Source organism: Poecilia formosa, unplaced genomic scaffold, assembly GCF_000485575.1.
Source record: "Poecilia formosa unplaced genomic scaffold, Poecilia_formosa-5.1.2 Scaffold39, whole genome shotgun sequence".
Lineage (NCBI taxonomy): Eukaryota > Metazoa > Chordata > Actinopteri > Cyprinodontiformes > Poeciliidae > Poecilia > Poecilia formosa.
In genome coordinates this window covers 82,302-100,749 of record NW_006799978.1, presented here as the reverse complement: position 1 = coordinate 100,749, position 18,448 = coordinate 82,302, and the positions used below count along the sequence as shown (strand labels likewise).

The 18,448-nt window shown below is 38.1% G+C and overlaps 1 long non-coding RNA gene across 4 annotated transcripts in view; it reads left to right on the top strand.

Moving 5' to 3' along the window:
- LOC103137291 (uncharacterized) overlaps positions 1 to 18,448 on the top strand; it is an 88,565-nt gene that overhangs the window by 31,647 nt on the left and 38,470 nt on the right. Inside the window, exon 3 of one of the 4 annotated variants that reach the window (XR_001661952.1) lies at positions 3,279 to 3,510. The exons of the other annotated variants lie outside the window; for them this stretch is intronic. This is a non-coding gene — a long non-coding RNA (uncharacterized LOC103137291). Of the gene's footprint in view, positions 1 to 3,278; positions 3,511 to 18,448 lie in introns of those variants that run through there. 4 annotated transcript variants of the gene reach the window in all.

The window sequence follows — 18,448 nt, the reverse complement described above, 5'->3', positions numbered from 1 at the left end:
AGAAGGAAAAGGCTTAACAAGATTCTTATCCTGTAGTGACAAAAACCTTTATTTTAATTTGCATAGACTACTCTGGATTACTGTAACAGTATGGAATGCATTTTGCAATTCTGTATTTAAACATGTTGATGATGTACGTACACCTGTGTCATTGTATTCAAAAAGACTTGAGGCTGTAATTGCTGCCAAAGGTGGATGAGCAAAGTATTAACCAAAAGCAGTGAAGAGGTTTTCTGTTTTTAATGAATTTGCAAAAAATCTCTAAAACATTTTCACCATAATGGGGTATTTGTGTGTAGAATTTTGAAATTAATTTAATACAATTTGGAATATGGCTGTAAGATAACAAAATGTGGAAAAAGTGAAGTGCTGTGAATACTTTCCAAAAGCAATGTAATTTGAACTTCTTTTGTCTGTTTAGTTGAGCTAAATGACTGAATATTTTTAAATCTTTGTTTTATGGCGTATTCCAGTAAAATTGGCAGAGCCTGCTTCTAACTAGCCAAAGAAGAGACAACCTATGCCTAACAACCAATGAGTGATTTATTCACTGTTTGTACAATTTGGATAGTTATTCGTCAAGTGATTCAGTATGACTACATTTAAAAATACTTTTTCTCCAATAAGACATTTTAGGAAATCTAATACAAATGCCTACTTTTCCTTCATGAAGACATTAAGCTGTTAGTAGAAATATCAATTTCTACCAACTAATTTAATCATGCAGATGACTCGTCTGTGCCGGAAGAGAAAGCCCTATTTTGGCGCCTTGTTTTGACGGAGACCAGATAAGGAAGTAAACCTCACCACAACCACACAAGCCCCTTCCCCCTTTTCTTTTTCCACCCCTTCCCCCCGACTGCACTTCAACCATGTACCCCCAGCTCAGAATCACATCCAAAACTTATACATTCACAAGCTGAGGCTCGCCAAGTTTCACAGCTGTCGCACATTTTCAACAGATTCCACCAACCCTAGATGAGGCTGAGGAGAACACATTCCTTTTCCATTACACATGGGCTAAAAGGAATTACCGTTAACATATGATATTGTGGAAGTGGGAAATTTGCCACCCCAACCTTGCCCAAAGCACTCCGGAACTCAGGGTCATGGATTTATTATCTCAGATGGTCCTCGGAGGTCACTGGGGGCTGTTTTTTTTTTTTTTTACTTTTCCCTCCCCTCTTTTGCTGTTCCGGCAAAAACCCCAGCAGCCCCAAGTGTGCTATTCATTAAGTACACTGCACAGCTTTGTGCGTGCGTACGTGTGTGCATGTGTGGCTGAGGGTGTAGGGGGAGGGCTACTCGTAGGGGTGGGAGACACATGTTACTGTTGCTCTACGGGTATTTGTCATAGGAACGGCATGTCTTGTCAGACTGAAAGGCCATTCCCAGCTGTTAGGCTGAAGCACTGTGAGGGGCTTGAGCCAGTCCTGCCTGGAACAACCACGGTCACATAAACAGGATGCCTCAGATGTACAATTACACAAGAATGGATGACAAATAAGAGCACTATACATTTTTTATACTTGAGAATTTTTTCCCACAGCACAACTGAACTGTGCTGTTGGTCTAAACAAATAATAACATACAAATATACATAGGAATTCAATATGCAATAAGTAATTCCATCTTTTACAGAACAATTGATAACTACTTTGTAAATATATGATTTTTTTCTAAGCTGTCATAGTTGCCAAACATGACAACTATGACTATGACAACTTGTGCAGCACATTATTGCACAAGTTCCTTGTATAGGGCAAGGAGCAAAGAGAATTTTAGTAAAGCAATTCTGCTCAAAAGTAAGGAACAATAAACATATTAATATGCTTTGACATCAACTCTGCCTGTCTCTATCTAGCTAGCTACTCTGCTAGTGCCATTGCTAGCCAGATAACTATATGGCAGTCTAGCTAGCTGTCAATGCTATAATCCTAAAATGTAGCTGTGTCTTGGAAGAATGACAACTATTTCTCAATCTACATTACAGTTGTTTTTCCATGCAGAGAAGTCATTTTAAAAGGCACTTCTCTGACACAAGAAGAGCCTCGTGCCATAAAACCAGATTTTTACTTTGGTCATGGTAATCACAGACATCAAATGGATCAGTGATACATTTTTGGTGATACATTTAAATAATATAGAAGCTGGTTTTGCTCCAGAACATTTTGGTGACCCCTTTGGAAGAAAACAGGAGAACAGGAAGGATTTCCCTTTAGTGATTAAAGAAAAAGTCACTGTGTAAGACAGTCTTTTTGCCCCAGGATTATGATAAACCTGGAAGCATTGGCATAAGGACTGAAATAACCCCAAACTTAGAGGATTTTGAATAGTTTTAGTTCTTCTCTGTAAGCTACAATTTCTCCTGACTATCTAGACTGAATGTAGCCCAAATAACTCCAGTGGTACTTTTCTTACAGTTTGAGCGCCATGGGTTAGGGTTATGCAATACAAGCTAATTTGCTTTTATTTTAGTTTAAAGTCATTAAACTCTTTCACTCTGTCACTCCTAAGCTCCAAAGTTGGGAAATAAATCTGAAGCACCTGCAGTGCTGGCTCAACGCGTCTCTTTAAATATCTCTTTTCTAAAAGCTTATAACTGCTAAATATTTATAGAAAGTCGCTGTGCCAAAGAAACTGACCACATTTTCTAAATAAACCTTATTTGAAAATAAGGTCCAGATGTTTCACGTTTTTGGTGCACGATTGCAGTTGGCTGTGAGTGGTGAGTGAGTGTGTGTTTTCAGGGTTTCCATGACTTGAACCATGGTGATGGCTGTCTTAGTAATTTCAAGGCAACCCCTAGTTTTCGCCCTGCTTCCAGGAAGTAAAGCAAAACTATGCTGCAGCCTGCGTCATCAGTGAGTCAACTAAACAGTCTGGAGGGATATCTGTGAGGGAGTCCAGACACAGTCATTCCTCCTTCCTCTCACTTCCATGACTGTTCAGTTTCCTTGCTGGCAGTACACAGGGTCCAGTGCAACATACCAAAGTTCTGCTCCACAGAACATCCTTTCCAGTCAGCTCCAACGCACTGTTTGTTGGTTATAAGTTGAACAAAATTTATTTCTCTTTTGGAGCAAAACTTGGACAAAAAGAACTAAACATCCAACAAATGTTTTCGTCTTAGCCACAGTGGCAGAGTGGATTTTTGATTGTAAGGTGCTCCTGCTACCCTATGGCCTTGAAAGTAACTCGACTATCCATTTTATGAACTGAAATTTGGTCATGTTGCTAAAACTAAAAATCCTAATGATCATTGTGCTCCTGATCAGGTCCTTCTGATGGCCTTAGTTCAACCTTTGGTAGAGCTAAGGCAGTTCTGGTCCAGAACTGCTGGACCAGAAACCTGGCTGTCCTCTGGCTCGGGAGACTTGAGGTTGGACCCGATAGAACAGAGACAAATTGATTCCAGGAGACTACAAGGCACGGTTGATCAAGTAAGGTGCCTTTTCCGCTTCTATTGTGGCAAATCTAGATCTGAAACCTATCTTTTTTTTAATCAATCCTATCTTTCTATAGGCTAACGTTACGTACTACAACTTAAAACTAGGCAGTAATTCTTAATTTTATTAGTTAGTATGTGAGAAAAAAACATTAAGTAATGTAGCTTAATATTGCTGCTGTCAATATCATAGTCTGTTAAATACAGGGTAGTTTTGCTTTGCTAAAATCACATTATATCTCTACTATGATGGCATTTTCTCTCTGCCTTCTGCTGCAACCATTAATGTCTTTGAGGTGTAGAAATGTGAACATTATTCAGGTTGTTTCCTGTGCATTTAAGTGTTAAAACCTGTGTTTCTATTGATCAGTAACGGGTGTTATTAATCACCAATAACAATCTACAGAAACAGATTCAGTTTTTTGGGAAAATGAACCATAAGCTCCAATTTTTTGACACCAGTAAGATAAAAAAGGATGGCTCAACCACAGATTTATTTTGGTCAGTAGAGACTAAACACAGACATTCCTCAGGTGAAGGGGTAATGTAAGGTTTGAATCAAGCATGCTGAATTTTGGCATTCAGTCTCAGTAGCACCTGACTGCCCTCAGCCTCCCCTTAAATAACTTGTCATTGTTGGGATCACTCCCGTTTGCCTCAAGGTGGCTACTTAGCTTTCCTTTTGTCTGAACGAGGTTACAGACAAGTCTGTCATTTGACCGTCTGCATCCTACACATCTTCAACTGCGGCCCCGGCTGGTAAACTACGAATCATGTTGTACAAATCTAGGTTACAACACAGCTTACTAAATAAGCTTTATTAAAGCTTATTTTTAGCTTTACTAAAAATAAGATAGTAAAGTTGAATGGAAAGTGTTACAAATAAATGTTCCCTACATTACAAGGCTCCTACAAAGTCTGGCATTAGGTTTCAGTATATTCCATCTGGGTCGTATCCTTTCTTTCTTCTGTTATTTTTTTTTAACTCATCCTTCCTCCCTTTTATCCTGTCTCCTTCTTTGTATCCTGATTCCGTTAAGTTCTTCGTTCCTTGAGCCCTGCCTTCCCGGTTTGCTTCCTTTCACCTTTTTGTCTTTTCCTACTTTCCTTGTGACCTTCATTCTGTCTTTTCTGTCCTCTCTGCCGCCTTTTCTACCAACACAGATTGGACCCTGTTCTGGTCCCCAAACATGTTCTTGAATCAATGTTGTGTTTCCAAAACAAAATCGAGGTTCCATAGCGTAAACTGTGGCTCGACTTGGGCACTACAAAATAGCCGGTTTTTCTGTGCAAACTGTGATGCCATCTCCACTGTTGCGTGATAAACAAGGTAAGAACAGAGTTATCAACTTCTCTGTTGTCTTTGACATCAGCCTCTGTTATGTGCAGCAAGAGTGAACACTATATTGGTGATCAGTTGAAGGTCTGTAGGTTGCTAAATTAAAGGAAGAAAGTTGTAATGCCCAGCTCACCCAGCTCCACTATCTTGCTACTGTGTTCTCTGACCTTCTTTTCATATTTCCTTATCTTTTTTCCATCCCTGCTTCCTTTTGTTGTCTTTACTTTTTTTCCTTTGTTGTGGCCTTTTCTCCTTTCTTGTCTGTCCTTCCATACTTGTCTTTATTTATTTTCTTTCTTGCTTCATTCCTTTTATCCTTCCTTGTACTATCTTCTCCTTTTCTGTCTGCAGCCTCATCCATCCATCTCTGGTTATTCAAGGTTCCATTTTTAATTCTGATCACTATAAAAATATCTCATTTTGAGTAATTTTTTTATTTTTATATTTTCAAATGAGTATAATAAGGACAAATAACTTGTTATACCTATTGTAACGAAACAATGAAACTGGAGTCTAGAACAGTTTGTAACGTTTACCTGAAAACTGCATGGGAACATTTGCATTAATGTTAAAAAGATAAATATTACCACTGTAGGTCCATGTTGCTGATTATGTGGAAATGTTGTCTAAATATTTTAACAGTGTCTCTTGGATTTATGCCTCTTTTCCACTATGAGTGCCAGTCTATGTGTCTCAGACACTGTGTACTATGGCTGTTGGCTGTGCTCTGTGTCCAGTCTACCTTACAGCAAGGAAATTAAATGTTAAATATTTACCATTCCTCTGGTATGTGACCCCACAGATTCCAGCTGTGATGGGTAGCAGTTACATTCCTCCCACAGGAAGTTTATCCTTTCTCGTTCCTTTCTTTTTTTCCCTTCTCCCTCTCCTGACAGTGCTTTTGAACTTCATCAGCGGTCTAGGTATCAGCCCAAATCTGTTGTCATGAAACGCACTAACATATCTCGTGTGCCACTGAATGCTGCAATGAGGTTTTCCTGAACATGTTTCAGCTGGCTGCATGTGAACAAGAGGTGAATTAATGTCACAGCTCTTACAACAGGTGTAAGTTAAATATAAATATTTCAACAGCATAAATGGAAAAATATGCAATTTTACCATTGAGGAAGCTACTGAGAAAAGTACACAGCTTTGCACAAGAGTTTAAATATCTTGAACTTTTTTCACATTTTGTCATCTTGCAACAAGTAGTGTTGGTTATGATGGTCATTATATAAATGGCCTTTCCATGATCATTGTGCTTCTGGAAGGTTAACCTCGTTTGCTGCCTCGTACAGATTTTCCTATAAGACTGTTTGGTGCTGTCATTATCTTTCTATGTTCATATGATGGACTGAAAAAAGGTCTTTGAGAAGGTCAAACTGAAGTTATTTGTTTTATTACCAAACTCCATTTTAACCTTCTCCATAACGTTCCATCTGACTCATCTGTGTCCCTCAGTCTTCCTGGTGCCGTTTACTAATCGTCTCTAATAAACCTGAGACCTTTACAGCACAGCTGGATTCATATTAAGATTAGATTACACATAGTTGGACCGTATTTACTAATTAGATGACATCTAAAGGCAATGGATCACATTAAACAAGACTCAACGTTAAGGAGGTAAACATAACTCATCCCATTCTCTTCAGATTTTTATCTGTTGAACAAAGTTAAGCCCATTTATTATTTTTTTTCACCAACAAAAAAGTTATTTCTGTTGAAATATTTTTGCTTGAGGATGATGTGCAGATTTCTCTGTAAGAGGGTGACATTCAAAGCAATTGAGAAACTGACAACTTTTTCTAACATCAGCATCCTTTCCTCTTCTCCTTTTGTCCAAATTAAACGCTGGAAATACTGCAAGTTATATTTGAGTCGTTCTTCAATTGTTTTTTTAATTTAATGAATAAAATACGCTAAAGAAAAATGCATGTTTTTGTTTGAAGAATGCCTTGTTCAGTTATAAACAACTGATCCATCACAAATGCATTTAGGTTTAATCCTTTAAAAGCAAAACTACACTTTTGTCACGGCAAACAATAAAACCACATTTTGAACATAGCTTGAGTGAAAAGAAATGGGAGTTGTCTGATTTCACAATATCCCGACACAAAGCATCTCCTTACCCCTAAGACCCCAGGCTCCCCACCCCTTCAGATGTAGCCTTTTGTTGTGTGCATGTGACTGTAGAAATGGCTCAGTAGGAAATGCCAGGCACCCACAAAAAAGCAAAAGAAAAATAGTTGTGGGAGCCACCCTCTGCATCAATTCAGATGCAACAAGAAGCATTTTACAGCTGCTTTATTCTTCTTCCTGGGCTGCTGAGGTTGTCTTTCATGTCAAAAGTCTTTTCCTACTTACAAATCACCAGGAAGCAGTCCGTTTCGCCGTGCTGCTGTGCTCTAAGCCCCTTCCTAGGGTCTTGTGCTTTGATCACCTGTAGCATTGGCAATCAACTTAAAAATAGAGGAACGGGCCGCTGGGATAAGCTTGTGTTCTTGTCTAGAACAGAAGAAACCTCCTCCCCTCCTAGCCGAAGAGCCTGGGAACCAAATCGCTGCAAGGTGGGGGGCAGCTGGATTGTCAGATTGTTTGGCAAACGATTATACTTCAACTGCATTAGTAAGGATTCCTCATGGTAAACACGTTGATTAACTAATTAGCTTAAAAATGAAGCTTTGTGTTTCTAGGAGAGACATGCAAGCTGTTCTCACCTTTGACCCGACACTTTAGATTCAAGGTTAAACGTGCTGCAGTACCCTCTAAATGAACGGCACTGTCACATCATGGCCCTCAGCCAGAGGCCCAGACCAGTTGTCACCGCTCTGAGTTTTAAGACCTGCTTAATTGGCTTCCCTGAGTGCCTGAGGAGGGGAAAGAGAGGAGAGCTAGCTTGTTACGAGGCCCTAGGTTGCAGAAAAGGGATGGGGGAGATGGAGGTCCCTTATCAGCCATTGCTGGACACCTCCGGTGGCTATTAATCAGAGCCAGAGCCTGACTGGAGCCAGGAGAGGATCCGCAGAGCACTGGGGGGAGGAGGAGGGCCTGGATCCTTCCTTGGGCCTCATGGACACTCATAAGGAACTTCCACAGACAACATAAACATTCCTTCCTGCCATGCTTCCTCAAATACGCCTGTACACCCCGCCACAAAGTCTCACTCAAACTGATTTAGGTCCCATAAAGCCCCTTCTGACTAGGACCCATCCATTTCAGCCAGATTGACAGCTTTACGTCGCCCCCTTACTGTGTTATTATATTGGTGCTGTGCTGCCAGCTACTATTGTGCTAATGAAAATTTAGCACCAGACGTAATATTCCTTTTCATTGGATGTGCACTCATCAAGCAAAATATCTCAAGGATGTTTATGGGCTTGAAAGCACTCATTGTTATAATTTTATTTTACATTTGCAACAGACTGGCCTGCAAAAACTTTTATGGACAGGAAAATGGCTGTTAGCATTCAGCCCCAGTCTGACTCATGCATAAAGTTAACCATAATGCACTTTTGCGCATGTTTTTGTGTAATAATCAGCATCATGAAAAACATATATATAACAAAAGTATTTCATTTCTGCCTACATGGTTACATGATTGTAGGGACAGCATCAAAAAGTTGCTGATTGGTTGTTTTCGAAGAGTGGTGTAAATGGACAGTCATGAGGTTTAAAATGAAAGATGTTTGAACTCGCTGACTTCTCCAGACCTTTGTTCGAGTCTGCCAAACTGAACACACTTATGAAATTGCATAACCTTGATATGCATACAGATATAACCTTGCTCATATGTGAGAGTTATAAGTTGAGTTCACAGCAGTGCATTTTTTTTCTTGTTTTTCAGATACCACTAAAATTAAGATGTACAATAAAAAATAACATCTCACATTTTAACCCATTCAACATTTCACTAAATGAAAAGCATGAATATCTTGCTGTCAGCATCTGAATCTTATGAGATGTCAGGACACAACCTGGGTCTACATTGGCTCACAGAATTGATAAAAATATCGTAATATGAAAGTAGTTTTAGACTGCAATAAAGCACATATTCCACAAAACATTTGAGGAAACTGCTGCTAAAAAGTATGAATTTTTTTTTTTCATTATGTTGTCTAACCAGGTTATGAGGTAACACAAGAGGGAGAAACAATTTTTCTTGAGGTCTGAAGGTAAAGTTAAAAAAATAAATAAAAATAGCACTTTGACATCACAATATGGTCTCTGAGTGAGAGGAAATATGCAAAAAGAAAACTCTGTAAAAAAACTAACTGAAAACCCCAGGATATGTGCAAAATAGGTAAAACCTGGACAAAAAGTTAAAGCTGTACTTTGTTTCCCTGTGATTGGGTTTTACAGTGGTTTTATTCAGCCTATAGATATGTGTTTTTGAAGTGTATAGTTAAATATCTCTAGTTTGTTGAATTGATTAATATTAATAGTGCTATCAGTAGCATTTTCTTTATTTTTGTTTTTCTTTTGACAGTTTTTTTTAAATAAATTCATTCATGAATATTTTTATCACTATGAAATTCTACATATTACTGCAAATTTTGTTGGTAAAATGGTAAAAAAACAAAACAAACAAACAAACAAAAAAACAGGGCGCAATACTATTAACCAAAAGAATATGAATGCATTTTCAACTGCATCCATCTGGACTAGAAAACAAGACCATCAGAACTGCATACCTAAAGCGACGCTGCTTGTGACTAAAAACAGGCAGATACGGAATTGATTTAATCAAAAAATTCAATTTAGTTTCATCCCTGGAGGTCCTAATCTACAACGAATTGTCTCAGTTCTGGATAATTTCCTTAGAAAAATCACCAAGATTGAAAACGTGTTTGCAGATTTGCTGCGCAGACTTTGAAAAGTGTTAATGACCAAGAATGTTTCATCCTGTGCTGGATTTCAAAAGAATCTCCCAATCATTAGAAAGCCATTAGCAACAGTTTGATTATTGCAGCGGTTCCCATGAGATGAGAGGCACAGGGGAACTTTCTGATGAATTTCAAGTTTAAATGGAAAGCTTCTGTGGAGCGCAACACAAAGCACCATGTGTTAATATTAAATAATGAGACGCTTTCATGTCCTCCGCTTTGGATTTGCCACAAAAATGGCATTAATGACAGCTTTTGGTGTGGTTTACATCCCACAGACCCATGAAACGCAATCGGCAGAGATAGATTTGTTATTATTAGTCTCTGAGGGCGTCAGATTTACAAGCTGCAACGCATTTGCACTCAAGATGTGCTGACACAGAATATTACACACACATGTGACAAATATGAATGGGATGTATGCTTGTTGCGAAAGCGTGACTCTCATGATTGGTCACTATTTAGCACAACAATAACATTGCCATTACAAGAACATATGGTGGATGGCTTACATATTCTCATATGTTTACAGCACTTTCTTATCTGAAGTGATTTACCAGAGACAAAAGTTGCTGAAATGTAAGTTTAGCATAACTTTAGGATCAAAGTTCCTTCTGCAACTCTTAAAGTAGCACAACTGGCACAAAAACGGTACCAAATGCTTTTAAACTGGCAAATTTCAAGGAGATAGATGCCCCTCAGAGCTGGCACAAGTCTAAAAACACACAGTTTTTCCTCAGTCTCTAACTGTTTTTCCCTCCTGTGGCCAAACAAACTACAATTCGTCATGAACTCAGTGTTTTGCTTGACGTAATTCTTGTCCCTGAGAGCTTTACATAAAATGTACAGTTCATAGATTGAAGGGAAATATTGGCAACTGAAGCCAAGAGTAAAAGGGACTCTTTGTTGACTCTGTTTACAAAACTGTGACCTGCTGTGTCACTGTTAACCTGACACATAAAAGATTATTTTGTACCAGTGACTCCCCAAACCACCTGCAAAAAATGTCTTAAAAATGAAAAAAGGCTAATATTAATTTGGATATACTGGTTCCTTTATTAGCTGCACATCGCTATTACCAGGTTGGACCCAATTTTCCTTCATAGTGCCCTTAGTTCTTTCCTAATTTGAATTTATGAAGGTGTCCAAGATATTTTGGGCCATATTGACATGACGGCTTCATAAACGTGCTACAAATGTGGCATCCATGATGCAGATCTTTTATTCTACAATATCCCAAAGGCTCTATTTTTTACACTTTCCACTGACTGTGGAACTCATGTGAATATAATGAATTCGTTGTTGTGTTCAAGAAACAAGACTGAGATGATTTCAACTTTGCTACATGGTGCATTATCCTGCTGGAAGATGCTATCAGAAGTAAGAAAGTAGTACTATTTCAACAAGCATTTTAAACATGGAAAAAAAATCAAATATACTTGAACAATAACAAGCAACAATGACTGTGTTGTTTAAGATATTCTCAATTGTACCAAGAGGAAATATCCCTCACAACATGAACATATTAAATGAACTAGAGGCCTGTCTAGGCCTGACATAACTCTTTAAGGATAAGAGGGTATAGAAAATGCCCCCGAGTGCCAGAATGAGTGGATGCTAAAAGTCATGTAAGAGACAGCAAACATGAAAAAAAAAATCTGCTCTGATCAAATGAGACCAAATCTGAAGGTTTGGCTTATAATACAAAATACTACGTGTACCAGAAAAACTAACTTTATACCCTGAACACACAATCCCCACCATTGTGTATGCTGGTCTCAGCATCATGCTGTTGGAGATGCTTTTCTACAGGGAAAGAGGAAGCTAATTGGAATTAACAGGAAGATGGATGCAATTAATTGTTGCTGGTCAATCCAGGAACAAAAACTGGTAAGAAGCAGCAAAAGAGAGACACTTCGTAGATTGATAGAGGTCAACAATCTACGAAGTCTATGAGGGTGAACATGCTTCCAGATCTAGAGTTAAACAATTTGGATCAAAACATAGTAATGTCAGAATGGCTCAGTCAAAGTCCTGGCATGCATAATTCTATAGAAATAAAATCTAAGTGTACACACTCTCACACAGAAGTAGTGTGGTGTTGCAGAGATTAGTCACAGTTTACCAAACAATGCAAAACACCAACTGCAGGTGATTTTACCTCACTTTGATGCTCCTACATTTTACCCATATGACAACTCAAGAAGTTGCCAAAGATAACAGACTTAAATTTAAACTGTGCTACATGAGCAGAGGACATAATGATGCACACACACACACACAAATCACCAAAGCTGAAAGGCAGGAGAACAGTGAGTGTGTTCAATGTATCATTAACATTGCTCAGTGACCTGTACAAGAGGTGTGGTTGTTTGCTCTGATACTCTCAGCTGCAGCATTTGGTGAAATAAACAATCTCGTCTCTGCTGATACAAAGACTTTATTCATAGAAAGTATGCGACATTTAAAAATGTTTTAAAAAGTTAAATTCAATAACATACAGTTGTTTTTCTCATGTTTAAACTGCATTTACAACTAAATTCCCCCTGAAGTTTGATTTACATCCCCACCCCCTCCAAAGCTGAGTTAGCATTAGCATGTAGTCTACTCAGTTTACAATCATGTACAAACAAGTCATTCAGAGAAACTGCTGCCATATCTTTTTTTAAGAGATAAAACTCTTCTTCTCAATCAAAATGTCATGTCAAGACTTCAGGACTGCTGCTTCCAATGTCTTCTGACAAACACCCTGCAACAAGTGCGGATTCCAGGAAAGAGAAAATAAAAAAAAGGAAGAGGCTATTAACTTTGGCCGTGGTACAGAGATAACTAGAGGGCAATGGTTACACAATCAGCTCCCCTGCATGATAAGGTCATTGTGCTAGCTCAGGCTCGGAAGTAAACCTGAAAGCCCTGTATGGCGAGCAAACAACAGGAAGGAAATAATCCATTTGCGGCTTTTAATGAACAACTCTGTATCTGGGATCTCTGTCGGTGCAAAACTGCCTCATGCTAGTTAAACATTATCCCTTTGATAGTACAGTGGTAATGCAGTCATGAGCACCAGGTTGAGTCAGCAGAAAGAAACCAAATCAAATGAGTTGGTATGGTTTGTGGTGTAAACGGTGTCCCGCTGATTTAAAAGATGATTATGATACAGATGGACCCATTCTTTATTTTAGACACTGTATAATGTTACAGTTAGATGTTGGGGCCTTCCGGGACTCCACTCCTTCCTGTGGGGTTTGAAGGATACGCCCACTTTACATTACCAGCAGATAAAACTAATATGTTTTCATAAGGGGGTGATGGTAATAAAGCTGTTGCATGCATATATTATTCTAGTTATTATTCTCACATGAAATAACGTTTAATTTTTTTTCAGACTTTAAAAGCTGGCATTAGTTCTGTAGTACAGCTAGCTGCTGAAAGAAGCTAGAAATGTTGTAGTTTAAAAAATCATAACTGTTTGGTTTAAATGTTGTGCCATTACTAAAAGGATGTAAAAATATTTGTTAGTTTTATGTATCTTTTAGAAAATAACAGAAGTGAGTCACTCAGCTGGAACCAAATTCCTACTGTTATCAGACTGTTATTAGGTACAGTTTGCTAACATCAGGTTGGACCTCCTTTTGCCTTCAGAATTCACTTAACTCTTCAACAAGATAGAGCCATGCTTTCAGGTTGTTTATAGCAAATTCTGACCACACCATGTGAATGCTGCAGCTGCTTTAATAAATAAAAACGGTCCTAACCATTCTGAAAATTGACAGTTCTTATGAGCCGGTCGTCTTTAGCATGAAATGAAAATCATATGATCCAAAATCTCCACTTTTTGTTCCTGTGTAATTCAGGCTAATACTGTCACAAGTAGTTAACAAGTAGTTAGAAAAGCACCTTTGTGATTGAATAGAAGTGGGATTTTTTCTGATCCTCTTATCATTATAGTTGAAGTGGTTTGTGGTAAAGATGTTGGGGTTACATGTTGCTTTAAGGNTTTTTCATCAAGACGGCTTCCCGCGCCCCCCCTGCAATGACACGGCGCCCCCCCTAGGGGGCGCGCCCCACAGTTTGGGAACCTCTGCTTTAAGGAAAGAGTGACAGCAACCATTGTCCAAAGTGTGTCAATTAGTCACATGTTGCCAGTTTTTGTAATACTGCAAGGCAATATAAACATGAAGCAACATGTCAAAGACATAAGCTGCGTAAATCAGTTATGCCAGTAGATGTAGAGTTTATCACTGTGGTTGGATTTTACCTTACACTTTCTGGAAAAGTCGACCTAATGAGGGCTTCTCATAAACAACTTCATTTTACATGTTGCATGATCTGAACAATAAATGTTTCCTAAAAAAAAGTGTTTGACACTTTTACAACCTATAATGTAAAATTATTTTCCAAAGATTTAGACATTTAAATAGTTTTAAGTTTTGTAGCAGTGACTCTTGATATAAATCACTGATTCACTAGATTAGGAGTTTCATACATCTAAGACATGTCTTTATAAGTATTTGGTCATTTCATTAATTTTGTTTGATAGCAAAAACATATAAACATTTACTTTACCTTATTCCATATTTTGTTTCATGTACTTACTGTAAAACTTTTTGTACAGAATTAAGTGTATAATTGATTTTATCAAGACTTTTCTTTGTCAAGCTTACTTTTTACCTTCATATTACCCTGTCACAGTACTGCACATTCACCATATGTTTCAATAGAATTGGAAGTCATGAAGCCATAGGAAAACAATGCTCATGCAATGCCTTTTTGTGCATTTAACAGACCGGGATACACAATATGAACGCCAATATGGGCGCTGCAAACCTTTTGGGACAAATTCTAAAATTTGTACACAGGAAGAATCAAAGCAACTGCAACTCGAATATCGGAGTTATGATCAAATACTGGAGAGACGCTTTACTCACCTCAGGGTGATGGATTCTTAAACTCATGGCAGCTGACCTATTTTCTCATTAATTCTGCTAATCATCATCTGAACACTTAGAGGCACTCAGAATATTGAAGTTATGTCTGCAGTTTAGTTAATCCGTTAGTAGTAAAGAAAAGTTAAATGAGACAGTATTGTGATTGCAAAGTGACGTACTGTCATGATGTAAAGAAAACTGAACTTCAACCCGTTGGTCACATGCACTATTCATAACTGGAGTGCATCAAATGTTAGACACAAACTTCAAACATATAACGACGCTTGATATTCCAAAAAATGCACTTTGTTTCTTTAGGTCTGAACTTATGCAACATTTGGGTTTTTAATACAGCAGCATATGGGGACTGAAAGGAAAAAGTATCGCAGCAGTTTAATGATGTAAATATTAAGCCTAAAAGTATCCATTTGTTTTAGGAAAAGCAAAAACAAATTGTGAGGATTAAAACAGATTTGTTACCATTTGGCAGCATCCCACCATACCAATCTAAATTCTACAACACAAACTCCATAGTAAAACTTTCAACAGCTTTGATTTGACTTACTTAGGAGATGGCATCATCAAGTTTGCTGAAATCTTTGTACATGGCTCAAATATGTCTATTTTATTTCATTATGTTAAGGTCCTTAAGTAAATCTCTTATAAATCAACTGCTTTTTCTCCTTTGATTGCCAGTATAGTTAACACAAAGCTTGGCCATCAGCTAAATGAATCAGTCAGGAAGTGAGTTACAACAACAAAAAAAATCCTCCCTTTGACACCCTGGATCATTTGAAGTTGTAGAGAAGGAGCCTCATTACTGCCAGGGCCCACATGGGGGGTTTACTCCCAGATGCAGTTTAATGGCAATAAAAAGGAAAAGGCTTCAAGGTTACGAGACGTCGAATAGCTCCGGAGGAGACGGCCTGCTCTCGCTGTGCCCTGCGTCCCACGTCACTGGAGCCAGTGGAGTCATAAATGGCTGCTAACACCAACAGTAAACGGATATAAAAAGACTCCCGGTTTCCTTTATACGACCCATTCTCCTTTGCTCAGGGGGTTTGTTGATAGAAGCTGGGGGCATGAATGGAGAGCATTGCAGACGAGAATAGAATCAGAAAGGGCAAACTCAGGGGTCAAATTTTTCTTGTCATTTTACTGGTTTTACAACAAATTTAAGGATTTATAAAAACCCGCATTTAAGCTGTTTCAACAGCAATCTAATATGTTGTACATCAACATATTATATTATACTGTCCAACACTGCTGCCAATAAATTATGCAATAAGTTATTTGACGTTATTTGTCTTCATTTTGAACAACTCACATTATTTCAGAGTAGTAACCTCTGCCCAGATGTGTGCTGCGGTCGGCGCAAACATGGTAGCATGATCAGGTCAGGATCAGTTAGGCAAATTATCCAGTTTCATTTCAGTTTTTTCACTGTGGTTTTCTAGATTAAAACAGTCTTAGAAATGGGAATGTTTTTTACCATATCAATTCTTAACAATTTCTTTTAAAATATTTTAATTTGTACTTGAAACTTTCTTTGAAAATCATCATTGTTTTAAAACCCCCCCTCAGATTTAAGTTGTGCATGTATCTGTGTGCTGTGTAATACAAGCATACTGCTATTGTCTCATAGTGGAAATTTTTCACTCTGGTGTTTGTCATACGATCACAAAAAGAAAACATCCCTCCATATCAGAAAGTGAACACACCCAGAACTCTGAGCCCACATTCTGCCTCTCTGCAGTGAAGATTAGCCTGCCTTTAGGTGGTACTTAACATAGCCCTGAAAATTGATATGCATCAGCTCTGCAATTTAAAGGTAGTTTTCAAAGAGGGGACACTTCTTCTTCTTCTCCACCAGTAATGGCCATCATGCCTTGTTAACCTCTTCCCTAGAGGTTACGTATGTGTATGACATTGCCCTTAAGTCATTCAGAATAGCCAGAACTTAGTATATTATTTCCTACTAAATCAGAATCCTAACTCCTTCAGCAAACTTTGGGATTATAATATTTATCTGATGGTATCATTTAGGAAGAGGGGAAAGTGAGGCCCAGAAGAAACACAAAGATTTAAGGAGGAATTTCACTTTTTCTGTTTGCCAGGGATTAGCTGAAAAAATCCCATTAGCTGGAAAACCCAGCTAATGGGTTTTAACCCAGCTAAAATAGTTTTATATTAAGGTAGAAATAGAAATAAGGATTTTAATGGGTTCTTTCCAACATTGAAGCAAATTATCTGCAGAGGGAAAAAAACAAGTTGGTTAAAAGGTTACACTCCATGTTCACACTATCCTCCTCACGTCTTTCCAGCCAGCTCATTTCAGTGGCCCCAGGCCTGCTGAATGACCTCTGACCCCTGAACTGGAAAGAGGGAAGCTTACGCCACAGCTAGCCTTCGCTGAGGGGAAACCCAACACCGTCATCCTTCGATCCAATCTCAAGGCTTTACATTCATATCCCCTCCATAACCTCCTTCTGCTCTTTTAGTGCTAACTAATCCAGTGACCTGGCAAGCAGACCTTTTGTTGAGACCTTAAGGGTGAGACAGGGGTCAGAGCTAGTGATAGGAAATTGATCAAACTACCTTTAAACTAATGGATTCCAATACAACAACTCACATAATCCATAATTTTTCTAAACTTCAGAGATGTCTCCTTGCATTGTTATAGTTGTAATGAGTGCAATTGATCCAGGTTACTTTCTTGATAAGCTCCACAAACAAAGAGAAAGTGAGGCTAAAACAACATGAAGTATATCTGTTTGTTCAATAAACATGTTATGGGATTGCAGATATCTGGTCTTGTCTTACCTAAAACCTCTGGAAATAAATCGTGATGTTTGCTCCTAAACATGCCGTCATGTTTAGGAGCAAACATGCTGGCATGTTGCTCCTAAAGGTGGCAGCCATTTAGCAAACTTCTATCCATCCATTCAACATATTTTACTGCAAATTGTTTTTGGCAGCATGTTTGATACCATACAGCTGTGACTGATGTAAACATGGTTAGTGTGGATAGCTTTGCTTCCTTAAGACTGTAACAATCACCGTTTTTATTAAAGTCGTATTTTTCTGATATTGAAATAAGTTTGATCTCAAACACTTAAGTCTTTTTTTTCCCATCTGAATAAATTAGACAAATCCGGACTCCTTAAAAAACAGTTTTTGATCTGGTAAGGACGTTTTACAGCTATTTGGGGAATTGGATCACCCAAATGGAGTTCTTTGGCACATTAAACTTCAAATCAATTATTCTACACTGATTACAGATTTGTTAAAACATGACTTGACATTTATAATCTATTCATTTATCTTTCTCATTTTCAACAAATGTAGAAACAAATTCATGCTGTATAGTCGGTGTTTAGAAAAGTATTTTCTATTACACTTGCATATGAGTTGTTTCTTGGTGAGACACGACTGTAACAGTAAACTTTGCTTTGGCTTCACAATCTGCCTTCTGGTGCCTCACATTAAGAGAACACCTGCATTATTACAGGATAATGGCTCTCTATGGGCCAGGGCATAAGTGTTATTAAAAAGCTGCGGAGCATGTCCCTGTCACAAAATTAATTTTCTGTCAGTAAAGAAACAAGGGTTGATTTTCTTTGAAACAGCTGAATAATTAGCTTCATGGGAAGTTTTAATAGGCCATGGGTCATAAAACATCACAAAAATGAAACAAAGCCTAAAAAAAGAAAGAAATGGCAGCAAGTTATTGAACCTCCATGATGCAATTACCCATATAGTTTATCCTTCCCCCTAACTGTCTCCTTCCTAATCACACATGGTACACACATTAGACACATATATGCACATTTTTATTTTTCCTTTTAAG